Source organism: Melanerpes formicivorus, unplaced genomic scaffold (genome assembly GCF_026170545.1).
Source record: "Melanerpes formicivorus ecotype bairdi unplaced genomic scaffold, bMelFor1.0.p_v2 SCAF_32, whole genome shotgun sequence".
NCBI classification, from domain to species: domain Eukaryota; kingdom Metazoa; phylum Chordata; class Aves; order Piciformes; family Picidae; genus Melanerpes; species Melanerpes formicivorus.
The window spans coordinates 349,501-361,954 of record NW_027142384.1 but is presented as its reverse complement, the minus strand read 5'-3'; the positions used below and the strand labels follow the sequence as shown (position 1 = coordinate 361,954).

At 40.7% G+C, this 12,454-nt stretch overlaps 1 protein-coding gene across 1 annotated transcript in view; it reads right to left on the bottom strand.

Annotated features, from left to right (window-relative positions):
- Positions 1-5,837: 5,837 nt before the first annotated feature.
- Positions 5,838-12,454, bottom strand: part of TSNARE1 (t-SNARE domain containing 1) — a gene marked incomplete at its 5' end in the record, with an annotated part of 308,499 nt that continues 301,882 nt past the window's right edge. Inside the window, one exon of the mRNA XM_068155430.1 lies at positions 5,838-6,233. The remainder of the gene's footprint in view (positions 6,234-12,454) is intronic.

Here is a 12,454-nt window from a genome sequence, read left to right as displayed (position 1 = left end):
TGGGGTTGGAGACTTTGTTTCTTTATCTAATGCGACAGCAAGCTGGCTACTAGGAAGTTAGTTCCACAGCTAGAGAGACAATTGCAGTAATGACTCCTGGGGTCCTCTCTCTGTAAACACCTTTCATGATCTCATATTCACACATTATCTTCAGCCAGCATCAGCTGGAACAGAGTCTGCCAAGCTCTCCATCTTGTCTCTATATGTGCTTTCTTCCTCCTTCAGAGATAAAGTCCTGCAGTGGTGCTACTACACACCTTGAAAGCAGACTGTGCAATGACACAACTACATTCACATTCTGTAGAGTCATGTTCTCAAGCTCACCTCCCATCTCTTCCCTGAGCAGTCGCTCTGGGAGCAACATGCATTGACCTTATGTATTCACTGTCCCAACAGGTTTCGTTGAGATCCTTCTTAAGCAAAATTTTCCTTTGTGTTCTCCTGCCTCATGCCTCCTCTGTACATTGTCTTGACTATTGTAATATGCTCAATACACACCTCTGTTTCCTGTGGTAGTATTGGCTCACATTTATCGAGTGGATGCCTGCTACAAAGTCTTTCATCATGTTTACAAGATCTGTGAAGAAAGGAAGGAAAACAAACTTTTCAGTATTGCCTGTCATGAAATTTTCAGCTTTTTCCTTTGTCAAAAAAAACCAAAAACAAAACCCCAAACCCAACAAACACTCAGCACTGAGATTATTCACTATATCCACTGTACTGGTGGTATTCCTGAGTAGGAAGAGATTACATTAGGTTGTCAAAAGGATTGTTGAAGCAACCAGACAGAAGTTGAAACAAGGAGTTGAAAAAGCAAGCAAAATACTTTGAAAAGTGATGAGAAGAGAAGAGAAGAGGAAGAGAAGAGAAGAGAAGAGAAGAGAAGAGAAGAGAAGAGAAGAGAAGAGAAGAGAAGAGAAGAGAAGAGAAGAGAAGAGAAGAGAAGAGAAGAGAAGAGAAGAGAAGAGAAGAGAAGAGAAGAGAAGAGAAGAGAAGCAAGTAATAGAATGAGGAAGGAAAAAATATCAAATAAAGTTAATATAATAAATCTTTCAAATGAGAATTCACTTTCCTACACAATTTTGTAAAGCCTCATCACAAAACCTTCCTTGCCTTCTTCATATCAGCCACAAAGCCTAACATGTTCACTTTGCTAATAGGTGATCTCTATTTAATTAATACATGTGTCTGTAGATGGTATGATTGGTAGTGATATTGGCATCAGTCATAACGCTGTTTCACTGAAATGATGCTTACACAGCAGCAGTGACTTATCTTCTTTCCTAAATGGCATCTCAAACCCAACATCTCAGTTAATGACAGCTTCCAAGGGTCAGGAATCCCTGACTTTTATTGTGAAACTTGCCAATTTCTGCTATTACTTTGTATAATCATTAACTAAATTACCACTCATCATCATGTTTTATTCTTCTCCCTTCCGTGGCAAAGTGAGGTGGAGTTGGTTCACTGTCCAAAGTAAATGATAAATTCTAGCATCAGTAATACCAAGAAGAAGTCAGTTGAAGTGTCTTGTTACATTTTACTAAGCTGCTCCAGACCAATTATAACCATTATTCTTTGTGGTCCGATTAGGCTCAGCTCAGTTCTACCACGTGGAAGCCTGTAATGAGTGAAGACATGAGAAACACAGCTCAGGCAAGGGATCATTAATATGCTCTGGGCTGATGCTTTGAAAGAGGCTGCACCTAATTACGTGGGTTAACACAATTAAACCAAAGGGGTGAATTGCAGCTATTTCCAGTGTTCCATGGCCCCCTTAGACCAACAGAAACTGTAGATTAGTAAATTGTTAGATTAGGAAATTGTTAGCGAATGATCTGTTGACCTGACCCATCATTCTTCACTTTTACTCCATATGCTTCTAGAGACATGAAATGCTAGAGTTGAGAAACATGTCAGTCATTTCCATTTCATTTTTTTGTTTACTTTCTTTTGCACTTGCCCAAGAAATGATCAGCACTGGTGAACAGCAAAATACAATGCCTGATATGTACAATAACTTCAGCAGACTTTGGATCAAAATGCACCATGCACAGAAGACAACAGATGTCTTTCTTGCACAGAACACCTTAGATAAAAGACTGAATTCCTTTCAGCTAACTGTTGCTGTCTAGAAGTCAGGCATACAACCTATAGCTTCTATGTAAGATACTCCTTTAACTACCTGAAAGAGTAAGTCATGAAGACTAGGCAGGTTACCTAATGAAAGGCCAAGTCATCTGAGACTATTCACACCAAAAAAAGGACAACTTAAGGGGTATATAACAGAAGCTGCAAAATTATGATGAAGTGGAAAGGGTTCACTGAGGCCGACTAGCTACCTTTTTGATGGAAAGAAAAAAGGGATGTGAAATTACAACAGTAGAAGCCAAAATCTATGAAAAAAAAACCAAGCTGGGCCTTTTTTGTTTTCTTTTGGTTTCTGTCTGCATTATTAATAGACTTCTGAAATTCCTTTTCAAGCCACAAGAAATCCCCTCAGAATTCTCCTCAGATCTTTCTCCTGGTTAGCTCAAGCAGCCATCTTCCCAGTACATTTACATATCCCATAAAAGTTTTCACTTACATCATAAAACGGGCTGAAAGGTCACAGAATAGTTGTCCAGAAGATGGAATGCACAACACAATCAGATTTGACACCTATATCCTTTTCCAGGCTTAGCTTTTGGGAACAATCTCCATTTGCAAAAAAACTCAGATCTGAGAAATTTCACTGGCTCCTGAATGTCTTGTCTGTGACAGCAAGAGACATGCCAAATAGGTTTGTTTTCTCATGTTCATGCTTGTCCTTAAGGCACTAGAGATAAAAACTGCTTCCTATTCCACTCCTGAGTAAGAGGATCTGACAACTTAATAATTGAACTGGGTACTTAGCTCACCATGTTTCTGATGTGCCTCTTTTTAATTTATTTTGTCAGGATCTTTTTAACTTTTCTGCCACTGTTAACAGCATGCTCTAGCTCCTCATTATGCCCAGGAAAATAGGTTTTATTAGAATTTTTCCCTGTCATATCCTGTTCTCATATTAACCCCCTACCCCATAGTGACTTACAGGATCTGCCCAAATTGAACTGCCTGCTGTTGGAAAGCTTTGAGCTCCTTGTCTCTGCCTGTGATAAAGAAGAAAAATCTACGGCAGTATTTTCATCCAGAGCATCAGTAGCATAAACAGCTGTTTAATGGCACCGTTAGATATACTTGCCATGAGGAAGGAGAAGGAAAATGTGCCTATGAAGTAAGTAAAGCAACAGAAAACTTATCTTCAGTTGCACTTGTAAGTGAAGTTCCAGTCAATTTTGTGGTCAATGGCTCATTGTCCAAATGGAGGTTATGACAAGAGCTATCCCTCAGGACTCTCTGTATCAGGCCTAGTGCTACTTAATATCTTTATTAATGACAGAGTACAGGATTGAGTGCAACCTTCAGCAAGTTTGTGGATAACATAAAATTGAGTGGTACAGCTGACACATCTGAGGGATGGGATGCCATCCAGAGTCAAAGCAACCACCAGTATTGGTATAGGTTGGGTGATTAATGGATTGAGAGCAGTCTAGTGGAGAAGGACTTGGGTAGACTGGTGGATGAAAAATTGGACACGAGCTGTCAATGCAGACTTGCAGCCCAGAAAGACAATGGTATCCTGGGGTGCATCCAAAGAAGTGTGGCCAACAGGTCAAGGTAAGTGATTCTACCTCTCTGCTCTCACGACAGCCCACTTCAGCAGCCAGCTTGTGGAAGGTTGACTCTGGGCAAAACAGACTTGACCTGAGGAAATTAATTTAATTTATTGACAGTCAAAATCTTAAAAAGGGTATGATCAAATAAAGAGCAAATCTCCAAACACCTTCCCTCCTCCCCTCCCTTCTTCCTAGGCTCAACTTCACTCCTGAGTTTCTCTATGGCACAGGGGAATGGGGTGTGTGGTCATTTCACATGTCTCTGCTACTCCTTCCTCCTCAAAAGAAGGACCACTCCACTCTTCCTCTGCTCCAGCATGGAGTACCTCACATAGGAGACAGTTGTCCTTGAATTTCTTCAACATGATACTTACCCACAGGTCCTATCAGCAAATCTGCTCCAGTGTAGGCTCCTCTCTCCATGGGGACACAGGAGCTGCCAGAAGCCTGCTCCCATTGAGGTTGTCCTCTGTGCAGGAGGTCACAGCCTCCTTCAGGAATGTGCCTGCTCTGGCATGGGGTCCTCCATAGGCTGAAAATGGAAATCTGCTCCACCATTAACTCACACACCCTGCAGGAGCACAGCCTGTCTTACCGCAGTCTTCATTCATCAAGGGTCTGTACTGGGACCAGTGCTGTTCAGTATCTTCATCAATATATTGACAGTGAGACTCAGTGCACCCCCAGCAGGTTTGCAGATGAGGCAGCTTCTGTAGTTTTCAGTTGTGAAATACCTCACCTGGGTCATCAGTGTCAGATGCATCTGCAGTGTAAGCTGGCTCATTGAAAGCTCCATCAGTTTGTCCCTGCCCTGTATCATACTAATGAGGTAATCACTGAGCTTCTAATGAATGGGATTAGCGAAGGGGCAAGGATTGTTTGTTCTGGATCCCTTGTTCAAATGCAGCTCAAAATATTTGCTTGCAATCAGCTACAAGCTGGGTTCATTTCAGCTCTTACTAACGAGATGAAAATCATTTTCATCACTACAGGATTTGCCAAATGTGCTGATAAAAGCAGTCTGAAGTTTGCAGTCGAGTCAGGGGCTCTATTTCAGGAGTAAGCTCTATGCAGTAAGGTAAAGCAGTGGGTATCTTAATTTGTAATTTCATGCCAGCACTAAGCTCAGTTGGAATAAGAGTATTGTTCTATTAATTAGCTATCCTTAATAGGAACTAATGAATATTTAATATTGCACATAATCACCCAGTTAGGTAGATTTTGTAGGATAGATCCAGAGAAAAAACACCAGAAACTATGACTTTTGTCTCCTCACCAAACACAACTGCATTGATTTAAGAAGTTTTACAGTTTTGACCCTTTGAATGAGCGTGCAAGATTTCTCTGAGCATTTTCTGTGCTCAACCCTTACTGACGAAAGCTTTTTGGAAAGGAAGCATGTAATGGAAATCAGTGCAGGTAAGAATTCAGTTAAGCATTTGTTATTCTTTGCTAAGCCTTCAGAGTAACTAAAAATCCATACCACAGAGAGATAGCTGATTATTTTTTATTTAACTTTTTTTTTTTTTTCCCTGTTGAGAAACATTTTTGTAAAAGAGGCAACTTCTTAAAAGAAGAAAAAAAAAATCAGCTTGTGAAGTTCTCTTCAATAATTCCTATGACATTTTAATTAAAAGCATTTTTTTTTAAATGCTTTATCTACTGGAGGAAAACTGCATTTATAGTACATGACACATTTAAAGAAGAACTGAAATGGCATTTCCAATCGTGTTTTCAGCAGAAAATATTGTGGGTGAAAACGGAACAAAATCCTAAGTGCTGGTTACAGTGAAATCTATGGAGTGAAATCTAATGGAAACTGTGACATTTTTCATGAGATGCCTTGCCTGATTTTTTGTAACAGACTAAAGGTCTTTTTCTTTTCTTTTCTAATGTCTAACTGTTTATTTGTCCTGCTCCTTTACTAGTGTTCCTCATAAATACGTGTGGTGTTTCAAGCATACAATGGGATCAAATAAGCATCTAATTGATGTGTTTGCAAATGGCACATATAATTGTAAAGTTGCTATAGCTCAGATCCAGCGGAGCAAATTCTAAAGCAGCAGAGCACAGTATGAGAACCTGAGCTAGATTATTTCTAAAACGTACAAAAACGACAACAAAAAAGAATCAAATGAAGCATTTTGAGTTTCATGTTTCCAGTGAGCAGAACTGGAGATCAGGAGCATGCTAAAACCACAAATAATAAAGATGAATTAACAGCTACATATCTTACAGCACATTTTATACCAAATCTGGAGGCAATGAAACAGTGTTCCCCAGATACACAGGGGACGTAATCAAAATCTGTAACATAAAATAAAATATGTCAGCAATGAAAGATTAAAAACAAAGGACAAATTATTCACAATTGTAGTAACACACAGTAAAAAACTTAGCTTTACTTTCATACAGTTAATGTTTGTTTGCTAGAGCAATTTTAATACAATGTGACCAGCAAAGCAGACATTGATGTAGAGCCTGAACGTGAGATGTCTGGAGAATCCATTCCACTTCACGGGGTGATCACAGGGTCTGCAAAAGCAAGAATAACTGGTAAGTATTCACACAATTCCTTAAATTTGCTGATGGAAAGTTGTTATTTGTTGAAGGGTGACTACTCAAGCTGTTCCCAAAACCCATAGTCAACAATGAAGCAGACATTATCTCAGAAAAGTGTATTTGCATGGACTCCAGTCTAAGGTAACTGTGGAAGGAGAAGTAGTGGAAGCCTGAGAGTATAAGGAAAACCAAATTTATACAGAAAATACAGCATAAAGCCTCCTGCAGCAAGCAAAATAACAGATTTTGTGTTCTCTTCCATGCCAACATTCCCACACCCAGACAACCATAGAATCACAGAATTGTTTTGGTTGGAAAAATCCTCTAAGATCATTGAGTCCAGCTGTCAACACAACACCACCGTGGCCATTAAACCGTCTCCCAGAGTACCATGGCTCCGAGTGCTCTGAACACCTACAGGCACAGCAACTCCACCACAGTATCACAGTATCACAAAGGTTGGAAGAGACCTCAAAGATCGAGTCCAACTTGTCACCACAGACCTCATGACTAGACCATGGCACCAAGTGCCATGTCCAATCCCCTCTTGAATACCTCCAGGGACGGCGACTCCACCACCTCCCTGGGCAGCCTGTCACAATGCCTAACCACTCCTTCAGTAAAGAAATTCTTCTTAATATCTACTCTAATCCTCACCTGGTACAACTTGAGGCCATTTCCTCATCCTGTCACATGATACAGGTGCAGTATCTAGTTTGAAAAATACACTGTCCTGAAACACAGACTAGATGTAGAAGCCAGAGTACGACATTGATGCACTTTGCGGGAGAGAATATATCTAAGAAATACTTTTTCATACACTTTCTCTCTATACCATGTGTGGATCTCTACTACATAAAATATTTACTCAATGTTAATGAAAATAAAGAGTCTATTTTGTTTGTTTGTTCTATAGAAGTGCAAGTTTCTTTCCAATTCCTGTAAGAACTGGAAAGAGAAGAGCTATTGTTTAGACAACGTTTTTGTGCACTGCACTGCATATACAAAGCATAGAAGAGTTCCTGTGTTGCATTCACACAAACATCACAAAGAGCTAATAGAAACACTCTAATGAGAAAGAGTTATCCTTCTGAAGATGACATTCCTCTCAGCTAATTTAAGGTGTAACTATCTTCATCACTCCCAGGCTCCCAGACGCCAAGCTCCCATTACAATAATTACAGGTCTAATCAATACAACCAAGGGGATTTTAGGGTGGGGGTCATTTGAATAAAGTTACCTACTTCAGAATGCCCTAATTTTCACTAACTGTTATTGACAAGTATTAATTACAGAGGAATCTTCAGGATGACTGTCTCAGGTGCTGAAATATGCGCTGTGGACACCTAAATTCAGCGGCACAAATTTATTAGTAGAAGCCCTTCTAATATTGCTTAACGTGATTTGCAAGAGTTACTCACAATAGTGGAAAGGCTCTGGAATAGCAATGGACATCACTCATTCTGTAACATTCACTTTGGAACCATTCTCACTTTCTGGTTCACTTAATATTTCATGATCATTTTTCAGAGGAAAGGCTATAAGTGGAGTGAAAAGAAAACTACTTGAAAATGAAGGAACATCTTGTTAGGCGCCAATCAACAACGGATTCACTGCCTGTGCAAGTCACAGAACCACAGAATGGAGGAGGTGGGAAGAGGTCTCCAGAGATCATCTCATCCAATTACCGGCTCAGATCAGGGTCAGCTGAAGTGAAGTGGTCAGAGCTCTTTCAGCCTTTCCTCATATTTCAAATACTCACATTCCTTAATGAATCTCATGGCACTTTGCTGCACTCACTTCAGTATATCTGTGTCTGCTTTTCGTCCTGGGGAGCCCAGCACTGGACAAAGCACCCCAGATGTTTCTCACCAGTGCTGAGGGGAAGGATCACTCCACTCAATCTGTTTTCAGTGCTTTGCCTATGCTCACTATGATAGCATCACCCAATTGCAAACTGGTTGCATGATGTCAATTGTATGAGGTCCTGCACTTGGGTCACAACAACCCCAAACAATGCTATGGGCTTTAGGAAGAGTGGCTAGAAAGTGGAACAGGGCCTGGAGGTGCTAGAAAAATTCCTCTCCTGAAAGAGTGATCACATTGGAATAGGCTGCCCAGAGAAGTGGTGGAGTCAGCGTCCCTGCAGGCATTCAAAAAATGTGTGGACGTGGCACTTTGGGCCATGGTTTAGTGATTGTGGTAGTGCTGAGTTGATGGTTGGACTTGATGACCTTGGAGGTCTTTTCCAACAAAACCAATTCTATGATTCTCTATGCCCTCAGCACAGTTTCATTGAAGCCAAGCAATCAACAACTGTGCGATACAAATGCAATTATTCAGTAAATGAGAAATTTGAGTCAATCTCCAACAGATGCCTGCCTTAAATAAGTTGGCCATGCTCCTTCATGATCAACATGTGGATGTGTGTATGCATGTGTGTGTTTGAGTGAGTGAGAGAGCTTAACTATAGGCACACACATGCCTGTACACAGGAGAGAATGAATGTGGTCTAATCAGATCCTGCGGGCCTTTGATAGGCTTTCTCTCCAAGGACTGGGATGAAGGGCACCATATGCTTGACATGAAAGCAAACTCTACTACAGCACAGGCCATTACTCTTGGCAGGGTTTGCTGCTACTGGGGATTATGAATCTTGATTTGCAGGCAGGGAAAATATTCAACATTGCAAAAGTCATTTAAATTAGAAAGAGATAATCTACAGACTTGTCTCTTGAGTGTAAGAAGAGAGACTCTCCAGGCACAATCTAACTAAAAGATATATTGGGCCAACAAATCGACAGACTTAATGTATGTTTCTGGTTTAGCTGAAGATAAAAATGAGTTATTCTGACTTGCTGAAAAAGAGTTTGAGGTCTGTCATACTCTTGGATTTTTACTAAAGAGGTTTTCTTGCTGCTTTCTATAGTAATAGTTATGCTGAGTTTAGCAGTTCCTGCCATGAACTATACAGTCTTATATTGGTTACTGTACAAATAGAGAACTAAATTACAAATCTGAGACAAAAGAATAATTAAAAAGCTATATTGGGGTAGATCTTTGGGGTTTTGTAATATCTGTGGAACTTTACCAGTAAAAACTTGGGTGACTTGAGGCTTTGTTCATATGGCCAGTGAGTCATTCCTATTACCTTTGTTGTCAATGAAAGAAAACAGGCATATTCATCTTGATTTTTTTTTTTATGCATAAAGAGAGAGAGCTGGAAAGCAAAAGGCAAATGAAAAAAGGTTCTGCTGTTATCAGCTGCTAAAATTACTCTCCTGTGAAGGCTAACATACATTTTCACTGTGACCTGCAAAAAAAGACTGTAAAGAGGTCCTCCAGGCACATGGTAGCTCTAAGATGCAATAAGAACCTGATATAAGCATCTGTCCTACAGCCCTCCTTGGCTTCACAGAAACCTCTCTCACCTGTTTGTGACTCTGCTCACTCATTTAGTCCAGGGTGTTCTGCCTGAGAACTAAAGAGCTAGTCTCATGGGAAGATAAATTCTTCTGAGTAATACTAATTTGATCCTACCTGCTGTTGTTTTGAATCAAGCACAATCTTTGTCTTTCTTCCAAGTAAATGTGATGACACATATCACACAAAGTCCTCATGATACAGCATTGAACTGTTTAAAATGTATACAGATTTAAGGCTTTTCCATAGACATTAAGCTCATTCAGGTAAGAAGGCTCATTCAGATAAACTGTAGTCCATTATTAACAGTAGTCAACCATTATGTATATGCAGAGAGATTTTTGGCCAGTGGAATGATTCCTTCATAGTATGACACAACTTTCATTGTAAGCTGAATAAGATGATTAAAGAGAACCTCTGAAATTATCAAATGGAAGTTTGCATCATAAAAAGAGGGCAGGTGACAACTAAAGACAGTGCAAACCATCTCACTCATCCAGCTTTGCATCAAGTCCATATGAAAGTTGTTACAGTTGCCCTGCAAAGTGACAGTCTATAAACCCACACTGTTGAAGTAAGTTTGATGGATTGTCCAAAGGATGAAGAATATGTGACAGAATAAACAGGCAAATTTTGGTACTGAATACAGAAAGCATGGACATGGAAACAGCTCTTCAAACTACTTAAAGCCACCTTCTCAATATGCCAAACCCCCTCAGGGAGTGACCATATGCCAGAGCTGGACCCTCAGCACAGGTATCCTGAGCTGAAGACCACAAAAAAGAAATATTAGGTCCTCATATTGATTTTGCCATTTTTGTTTAATTCAGGGGGGGTTGGATTTGTTTTCTTGTTTAGTTTTTCAATCAGTGTTCCAGCTCATGTTCTAAACCTATCCTCAAGCTGTAAATGTTTTTTGATGGTTTTGGATTCATAGTATCATAGTATCATCATAGCATCATTCAGGGTTGGAAGGGACCACAAGGATCATCTAGTTCCAACCCCCCTGCCATGGGCAGGGACACCCCACACTAGATCAGGCTGGACAGAGCCTCATCCAGCCTGGGCTTAAACACCTCCAGGGATGGGGCCTCGACCACCTCCCTGGACAACCCATTCCAGGGTTTCACCACTCTCATGGTGAAGAGCCTCCTCCTCACATCTAGCCTGAATCTCCCCACCTCCAGCTTCATTCCATTCCCCCTAGTCCTATCACTACCTGGGATCCTGAGAAGTCCTTCCCCAGCCTTCCTGTAGGCCCCCTTCAGATACTGGAAGGCCACAATTAGGTCACCTCGGAGCCTTCTCTTCTGCAGACTGAACAGCCCCAACTCCTTCAGTCTGTCCTCATAGGAGAGGTGCTCCAGCCCTCTGATCATCCTTGTGGCCCTTCTCTGGACATGTTCCAGCACCTCCACATCCCTCTTGTAATAGGGGCTCCAGAACTGGACACAGTAACAATTCCACAATGATTAAGTCAATTTCCTGTCAAAGCATATTGTATTTATCTGCTTTCCTCTCAACCTGCTGTATATGTAGTTGGAAGCTACTTATATGACAGAGCCAAAATGCTACAACACCATCTTGTTTGTGATAGAGAACCTAAGCTTACCTGCAAGGCTGAGAGTGGAGATGGCATCCTGTAACATGAGGATCTGTTTTCTGTTTCTGAATGTTGAAGGGAAAGATGGAAACTCCTGGTTACATTTTTCTACCTCTGGTGACTTGTGGTTGCTAATATTCTTTTTTTAAAAATAATCTACTAGAGAACTCAGCATGGTATTTCTCAGAGGTACAGAAATCTCTGATTTTCCAGGCAAGTGCAGTGGATTGACCCTGGCTGGACACCAGGTGCCCACCAAGCCCATCTATCACACCCCTTCAAAAAGTTGTGGTGTTTTGTGCCTCTTTGAAGATGAAACTAATCAGATACCAATTTGAGAATTACATTACTGACCCTGTGGCCCTTCCAGACCTAAGTCTTAATCTGGGGTTTTGTTCCAAGTAACTGTATGATGATAAGACTTTTGTCTTCAGTAAAGACTGTTCATCAAAGTTAGTTCTTTTTTTGAAAAGTTCTTCCCACTGCTTTTCTAGGGAATTAAATGATATTTGCTTTTCATTATGGAAATTAGACATTTCTGTACTGCACAACAGCCCACAGCAGAAAAGCTGCTGTTCTTGTTCAGTCACACTGGCCATTTCTGCCTATACTGGAATTTTAACAACAGCTTCTTAAAATAGGACAGACCTAATAACCCAAGAGTCCTCTGTCAGAAAAAAAATGAGATTGCAGAGTGATGATATACCCTGTGCAATATTGCTTCATATTCACTTAGTCACTTATTTCTCCTGTGCATTCTTTTAACTGCATCAATGAGGCCCAGCAACCACCTTTGATTCAACATCACTGAAATACTTTCTTTTTTCAGTTTAGAAGAATGCCCCTGTTGAAATTCTGATCCTTTTGAAGTATTGAGGCCTTCTGGATTCTGATTTGGCAGGTGTAGATCACTGGTAATATAGAATTTTTAGAGGCATATGTTAATGCAAGTACCACAAGAATGTAGACAAAGTTGGTGAGGGGTTTGGAACACAAGCCCTATGAAGACAGGCTGAGGGAGATGGGCTTGCTTAGCCTGGAGAAGAGGACGCTCAGGGGAGACGACCTTGCTCTCTACAACTACCTCAAGGAAGGTTGTAGCCAGGAGGGGACTGGTCTCTTCTCCCAGGCAACCAGCACCAGAACAAGAGGACACAGTCTCAAGCTG